The sequence below is a fragment of the Puntigrus tetrazona genome, chromosome 22, assembly GCF_018831695.1.
Source record: "Puntigrus tetrazona isolate hp1 chromosome 22, ASM1883169v1, whole genome shotgun sequence".
In the NCBI taxonomy this organism is placed as follows: Eukaryota; Metazoa; Chordata; class Actinopteri; order Cypriniformes; family Cyprinidae; genus Puntigrus; species Puntigrus tetrazona.
Window position 1 is genome coordinate 17,501,060 of NC_056720.1, and position 8,668 is coordinate 17,509,727.

An 8,668-nucleotide genomic window follows, 5' to 3' on the forward strand; every position below is an offset into this window, starting at 1 on the left:
AATTAACCCGAAGACCTTCATCACAATGCATCACACCTCCGGTTTCCATGATGACAATGATCCTGACAATGAGAGCCCTCATTCTTGCCCGTCGGTTTCAATGGCATTTAGGCAATTCAAGAACTAAATGTTGCGTAAATCATATCCTTCTTAATTATCCCGATCATCTGACTGAAACGAACGCATTCAAATCACATGCAAATTTAGCTCGCGCGTAATAGAGTAGGTCCTGACATATTTCAATGATGTCATTCCAAAACATTTTCTCCATTCTTTTTTGCATTTCCATTCACGTCACGACCACCGATGATTCGTTTACGGTTTTATAAGGGACTGCTTACACGGAATGCAGTTTTGCATCGCGTTGAGCTTTGCAATGTTGAGCGCGTTAGGCGGACATTTCCCATTTTCACGTTTTTTTCATGGTTTTCTAAAAGAACGTTTTTCAGACGTTAAACGTCATGCTTCCACTGCATTGGCTCTTGCATGTTTGAATGAATGAATTTGCAAAACAAGTGCAAGAATGAATTAATTATATTAGTTTCGCTGCGCCGCCAAATATATTCAAAATATTTCATAAAAGACCGTTTTAATTCAGCTGCTCTGAGTCAGTTCGTTCTGTACAAATGGCCCCTTAAGCAAATTTTTTTTAATAGTTTTCTATGTGCGAGATGGAATTGTTTGATTATTGCACTTGCATGTTGTATCTTTTGCGATATCCTGCACATTCTAAAAAAACGTGTGGTCATCTGTGTATGTATTACCATTGCTGTGGATTATTAAAGACCGTTTATGGTTATCTTCACGCAGCCATTCCCGCACCACACCCTGACACATTATTCAGATATTTATTATCATATTTATACACTCTTAAAAATAAAGTTTCTCGGCCTTGGTGGAACCTCAAAGGTTCTTTAGTTTCTTATTTATTTTTATTTTCACTGTAGGAACCAAATATGGTCGTACGGAAGAAGCAAAGGTAAATAATAGCGTTGCATTTTTTAAAGGTCAAACTACTTTTAAGATGTTGCAAAAGTGACATGAGCGCAAACATGACTGTGTATACCCTAGCGTATATTTTCATAGAAAAAACGCAGCCCATAACTGAGACAATTACAGTTTTCTCTGTCCTCTCACTTGGAGATAATGCAAAGATGTCAGAATGAATCTGAAAGTGCCCCTGCGGCCTCTATTACTCATTTAGAGTATTAGCTGTAAGTCTCCTGAACTATAATTATGCTGTATGACCTGCAATACATAGTCACACAATAGTTCTGCTTTTTCTTGGAGGTTTCAACAAGATTTAAGGCAGCGCTGACCTGCCCTCCACCCATGTCTCTGAAAGTGGTCCATCGAAATGACAGGATGTTGAGCGCTGCCATCCTCCTCTGGTGACAAAGACATGAAATTCATAGTTTCTGACAGAACACTAAAATAACTTTAAATCTCGAAACTCAAACTGCGTTAGCCGTGATGAAGGACAAATACTTGAACTGCTAGAAGATTTAACAACATTATAACGGTCCCTTAAAGAACCTTTAACGTCAACGGAATCTTTCCATTGCACAAAAGGGTATATAGTGAGAAATATTATTTAGGTTATCACGTTCTTTTTCTTTTAATTGAAGAACCATTCAATGAAAGATTCTTTGGGAAGCCCAAAATGGATTCTTCGGTAGCTTTGAAACCCACCCTTTGGAAACCTTTATTTTTAAGCGTTAACGAACATAAATAAATGTATGTTTTATTTCTTTTTGTGAATGTGCTACGAGTCCATAAGTCATCGTGAACAAAGATGGCAGATTCATATCATGTTGCCTATCATTTCAGGATTGTTTCTGAAGTCATTTCTCACGCTCAGCCTAGCATGGCCAAACTGAAAGCGGAGAAATGTATTTGATAATTCCGAACAGATATGCATGTTGTTATGGAAACCAATGACTTTTAGTGGTGTGAATGTTACATCGTCGTACGCATGAATGCTTGAATAATTGTTAAAAGCAGCTTTCCTATAGACCGGTAAATTGCATTTCTAATTGACTGTGACCGGTCCCTCTAATTTCAAGCAAGCCTCTGAGCAGAAACACTTTATGTACTGACCAGAGTGTTCATTTTATAAAGGTTTAAAAGTTTAGCTCACTCAATGACGATTCGTTCCAAAACCACAAGACCTTCATTCATTCCCGAAACACAGATTTCTGATAGCTCCCTGATCCTCCAGCAACGCAACTGAAATGTTCTCAGGTCCAGAAACGTAGTAACAACATCGGCAAAACAGTCCATGCGACATCAGAGGCTCAACTTCAACTATGAAGCTAGTCTCTGCAAGGTTCAGTGGAAGGTGACGGTCCTTCATCAAGCAAAAAATGTCTGTTAGACAAGCTCAGATGCGAGCAGCTATCATCGTATCATCATTATGGAACGACAGGTAGAGCTGAGTGTCATCAGCATAGCAGTGATATGAAAAGCCATGTTTCTGAATGACAGAGCCTATGATATGCAGGCAGAGAAGAGAAGTGGTCCAAGAACCGAGCCCTGAGGCACCCCAGTAGTTAGATGTTGCGAGTTGGACATCACCTCTCAAAGAGAACTTGAAGGCTCTATCTGAGAATGAATACTAGATATTTAGATATTTAATAGATATTTTGCTGGAAACACAGGGATATAAATTAACTTATTTGATTCAAAAGAAATTGTAACACTATGGTGTTTTGAAGACAAAAAAAGGCAGCAAATTCACCTGTTAGATTGTTTCTCTTTCTCTGTGTGTCTCTCACTCATCTTGGCACTGAACAGTTAATTGCCTCACCGCAGACTCATCTCGTTCATTGTCATTTCGGTGGAACCGTGATTTCTAAAGGCATTCACAACGACGATGCTGTTTGCCATTGTCTTTCATTCAGTCTGGGTGCAGCATACATGAGCGGCAGCAGAAAGTAATTGCATGCATTAACCTAATGTATCAGTACAAAGAAAAATTCTTATTGGAAATAGTAGTTGTAGGATGTAATAGTAGGATGATATGGGGACAAAATACCAAACCCTGAGGAACATCCATTGGTTGGTTCATGTGACAGGAGGGTCTTCTCTGACTGCATATATTAAGACTCTGACTGCATATATTAAGATACCTGGACGCAAAATAATGAACTTTATCTGCGATTCAAGTTCTTAGGTAGTGGCATTGTCATTTTTATAGTTTTATCGGTTTTTCACCTCATAAGCTTACTAACATTTTAAGTTATGTTCTACAGCTTAGCTAATATGCAGAAGATAAGCAAAGTTATTTACATTACGCAGAATAAACCTATAACGCACACAATCTAATACTAATGAGGTCTTGATCGTGAGAACACCAAACAAATAAGTGGCTATTCAGAATTATAAGAATATAACTACTGATAATAAGGCAAAGTTAAAGGTCATTGATTAACAAAAGGCTGCATCCAGTGGAGGTTATGTTATTAATATGAGGCATAAATGTTATCTATGCTGCATTCTGAAACCTATTTGCTGTTAATTACCATATATTAGAATATGCAAGCAGCTCCATTGGTTTGAAGGGCTCTATAGATATCCTTCAGAGCAATATAACAATGGATTTAGCAGTTTAGTCTTTTGAATTTACAGCAAAACATACATGCTTTTAAAAAGTTTGTCCCCAGATAGTGGGATTATACCGATTTATTATACCGAGTCGCTGAGGTTGTAACAGATGGAAATACATAATTTATAGGCATTGGCTTAATGCATAAATGAATCTGTGTCTGTTTTCCTGTCATGATACCTACAGAGATTTTCGCAATCCAATGAATTATGAATTCAGAAAAAAAAAAAGTCAAAATGAATCCATCAACCTAAACTGCAACCAAAAGGTCACAACTAGGCATATTATATTCGTAAACTTACTGTCGTTTGCTATTTAACACAACATGCTAACTATATTATTGTAAATAGTTTATGGTATATACTAATGCGTATATTTCGCAAGGAAGACTGTAGGAAAGCATTTTGAAAGATTCTGAAATTGGGAAAAGAAAAGAATATACCCTCGACTACACTATTTGTTTTTCATGTTGGGATGCTTTTGTGGAAGCAAATTTAAATGTGCATTTTCCATTCCGTGCAGAAAGGGTTTTGCTAGGAAAAAGGGCACCGTGCGCTTACCAATTCAATGTAACATTTACATCAATTTCAGTTTGTTGCAAACCCTCGGGCAAACTAAAAAGCTTCTCGTTTTAGAGACTCAAGCTGCTAATACTGATTCAACATGAACAGAGCATTCCAAGAAAAGGAGAAAAAAAGCCTAAAATGTTTTGTTTTCTATTCGCCTATGTCTTAAAGGAATAGTTCACCCAAATATGAAAATTCTGTCATCATTGCCTTTAATGTCGAGAGCTCTTATTAAACCGAATTCTGCATTTTAATACTGTTAATTTATTCATTTAGCAAATGCAAGTGACTTAAAGAACACAACAAGGAATCAACTATCAGTCAGTTGAAATGTTATTTCATTAATGTCAGTTCCAAAACAGTGGACCAATCAGATCCTAGAGGTGGCGCAAACATTGAAAGCATTGGTTTGCACTAAAGGCCCAAAGGCACAGAGAAACAACACAGTCGGAATCATTTTCAGAACGATTTTCAGAACGATATAAACATTGACAGCCAATCAGAATCCTTCCTGTGTTCATAAGCTCAAGAATTTAAAGATAAATAAACTAAACAAACAAAATATTGCTCACCGGTGTGGACGCTAATACCGTTATCTTTACAGTTATCTTTATCGTAATCGTGCTTGGCTACTTTTTCGTGACTTTTTTAACATGCGCTAGACGGACATGTGAGACCACTGCGTATCATATTTTGCAGCATCTCGGTCATGAGTGATATAAGAGTTTAAACTTTTATACACAGTACCACTCATTGGCATTCGTTTCAAAACAGAGGGCCAATCACATACCATAGAGGCAGGGCAAGCTTTTGATTACAGGTTGGCATGGCAACTTTTGAGGGAAACACGGAGAAATGGAGGCATTCAAATACTCCATCACAAATTGCATACTATACATCCTAAACAGTATTCAGTATGACAATTATTGCCCACAAGCCACTGTGCTTTCAACATGGCCAATGGTTAGACAAAAAGGAAATAGTTTGAGTAATAAATAATGCAATTATTTGATCAGTAACAACTATTATGATGCATTTGATAGTCAACTTTAGTATAATTATAGATGACTGTAGATAAGCGATACATCCAAATAATTCTGTCAGATTGTTCGCTGACCAATCACAAGTCACGGTAAGGAAATCTGTGTGCCCTCTTGTGAAACACTGCATGTAAAGACAGATTGATTGTAGTCAGTTCTGTGTGCAACATCAATGAGTCAGTGGACGGACTGAAACTAGGTGGGATGAAGACAAACACTTTGGGATCTGCAGTGACATTTCTCAGATAGGCTTGTCAATGTCCATCAGGATGATGGATGGCAAATCCAGAACCAGAGCTGGATACAATTTTTTTTATTCTCAGGTAAGTTCAATTGAAATGCCCTTGTTTTGTTATGCAGATTTTACGGTTTTAATGTTCTGGTTTACTTTAAGCTATTTTCAAGACCTTAGGCAAATTATCCATTCTCGCTTTCATTATAGCTGTTAAAGTCACCAGCCCTTGGTATACAAACTCGACTGAAGCCATTTTATTTTTATACAATACTCAACCAAACCTCTATGGAAAAACGGCATCACAATTCTGACTTTTTTTTAATCACAATCCTGTTTTACGTCTCGTATTTATGACTGTTTTTCTCAGAATTGCGTGATTATAAGTTACCAATTATATAGTCAATATTTTAGGGTATTTTAGAGTTTAGCAAGAACCGATGTGCAGTTTATTTACAGCTTGATCCAAAATACAATCATAATCCAGGACTTGAGATGAACAGGCTAGACCCACCAACAGCGAATTACAACTTCAATACATGACGAGAGATAATGACTACACGAAGCCAATATATACCAAATAATGAGGATCACATGACAAGAATCAACCAATCAGAACAAGACACAATGAACAAGAGAACCAATCAGAACATGACTCGGAGAACAAGGGAACCAAGGCAAGGGAACAGGAACCGTGACTAAACTTCTAAATAAAAGACATGAAAAGAACCCCAAAACAGACCTCGCAGATATAAAATTGCACTTGTGAGAAATGAAATGGCTAGATACATAAACTAATACAATACAACCAATACAAACACGCCCCATAGTATAGTCCCGCCTCTGACATCGATTGACAGGTTTCCATGTAGACATCGGAAATTCAAATGCAAGGAATTGCAATTCCATTTGAGTTTCGGCAGGTTACATGCACGACGCAGAGAGAGTGAAAAAGCAGATGTGGTAATTAATATTGCTCTTTAAATATGACAGGCTCGTATTTAATAAAAGCTGCAAATGGATTTAGCTTTTTGATTAGCTTTTTTAAATGTGCATTTCTGAAAACGCAAACGGTAATGCAACATTTACAATTGATGTGTCATGAGGCAAAAGCAATCGAAAATAAAATTTGCATTTCCTTTTGAAAGTTGTCCGAAATAGCCTTCCGTACTAAATGAAGTAGGCCTACTATGCACATGTGATTTAATTATTATTTGAATATGCCTTGTACCCAGTGATGTTAATTAAACGGGTTTGATTAAAACACGATTTCTCTCATGCTTGCATTCTTAAATTTAAAATTGTCCAGATGATCAAAATCACCAGGGATTACGGTCCATCATTTTAGATCTTCCAACCGCTGTAGAGGATTATGCAATATATCGTCTCTGTGGAGAAATATTTCAAATGAACAAGGAAAACGAATTACAGCAAGGAATAAAGCATTAATCAAATGCATGTAATTACATCAACTAAATGATGAAGAAGTTGTTTCGCCCATTGATTTTTATACATAGTTTTAGTCTTTGCAAAACAGAAAATTGCATTAGGCATATTAAGATACTACTCTGTGTAGACTACAGCACTTTAGTTTTGCGATACAATACAAAATATGGTGAAACCTGGACACTAAAATGAACTTAGCTGTAGTAAAAGCAAGGGATGGGAAAACACCGTAATAAAGAAATGTTGATTATATGAATCGTGAAGTATTGATTTCACCATATGGGGAAGATTTGAGCATGTGAGCCTCGCAGGCTGTATCTGCGCAATCACAGGATGCTGAGCCTCATGAGCGCTTCTGAAGGCTATAACGTTTCCACTCTGACACACAGATGTGCAGTTTTTCTTGTGGCGCTGCTCGCATGCCGCTGACAACTCTTCCTCTGTATATTCAGAAGTCGCACGCGCCTGACGCCAACTCATTTCCTTTCATGAACCTGAAAGACCCGCTTTGACCTACTCAGCTGAGCGTGCTAGAGAGAGAGAAAAAAGGAAATCATTTTTGTTAAAACAAAAAAAACAAAGAAACACACACACACACACACACACACACACACACACGAACACACACACAAACCATAGCTAGGCACATACAGCACAAATACAGTAGTTTCTTACTACTTACTAATTCACTTCACATGAAACTTTGCTACAGATTATGCTGTCTCTTCAGTGCTTTTCTTGTAAATGACAAACAACCTTCTCATATTCAGACTAAAGGAGGAAAAAACTGTCTGCGGTATAAAACCATAACCTTATACCCTCAATATTGTGCCTCAAAACCACAATAACGTGCAGTGGATGAAAATTATTTAATCACTGCTTATCTTATTTATTGATTGATTGATTTATTTTTGCATCAAATATAAAAAGTACGGCTCAGAGAATCTGACTAAAATTACTAAACGTTTACAAAATAATGACACTAATAACAATGTTGCTGACATCTGTGGAGAATTAGCTTTCTTATTCATCTCAGTTTTTCTGCTGATGTAGCAAACCCCTTATAGAAATGAATCAAAACACCATGGTTACTATTAGACAATTTCAACCACAAATGTAGTTTCGCTGCACTAACTGTAATGTAACCGTATAGAAAAACTGTGGTCATACAAATCAATAGACAAACAAACAAACAAACAAACAAACAAACAAAAAAGATAAAGCCATGATTCATTTTGGTGTTTTTGTCTTTGCTAATGGCGCCCAATGTTGGCTGATTAGCATGGAGATGCTAGCCTCTGCTGGTTGATTCTGTAACTGCGCCATAAAAAACTGTTTTTTTAAATTTTGGTTATGGAGGGAAATAGGGAAATATACTTCTTAGTACGTTTTTAAATCATGTCCTCTCACAGAGAGCCTGTACACAACAGCTGGTGTTAAGAAAACATGCTGTATTAAATCTCTGAAAAACTTGAGAGGAATGAGGAATGAAGAAAATGAGCGGAATCATGACAAACTAAACACACGGAATAATAAGCACACTTAATAAAAAACAGTAACAAAATTTGGCGTAATAAACGCATGCCCACGTTAAATTAAATTAACTAGTTAAATTAATTATAGTTGCTTATTGTAATCGTTGAATGAGATAAAGAACCACCGAATCGTTCTTAAACGGATCTTTGAACTGAATCATTCAAATGAACCGATTAGCGCGAACGAGTCAGATTTTTATGAGCTAACAGGATCAAATTGCTGTGGTGTGACGTAATGACGT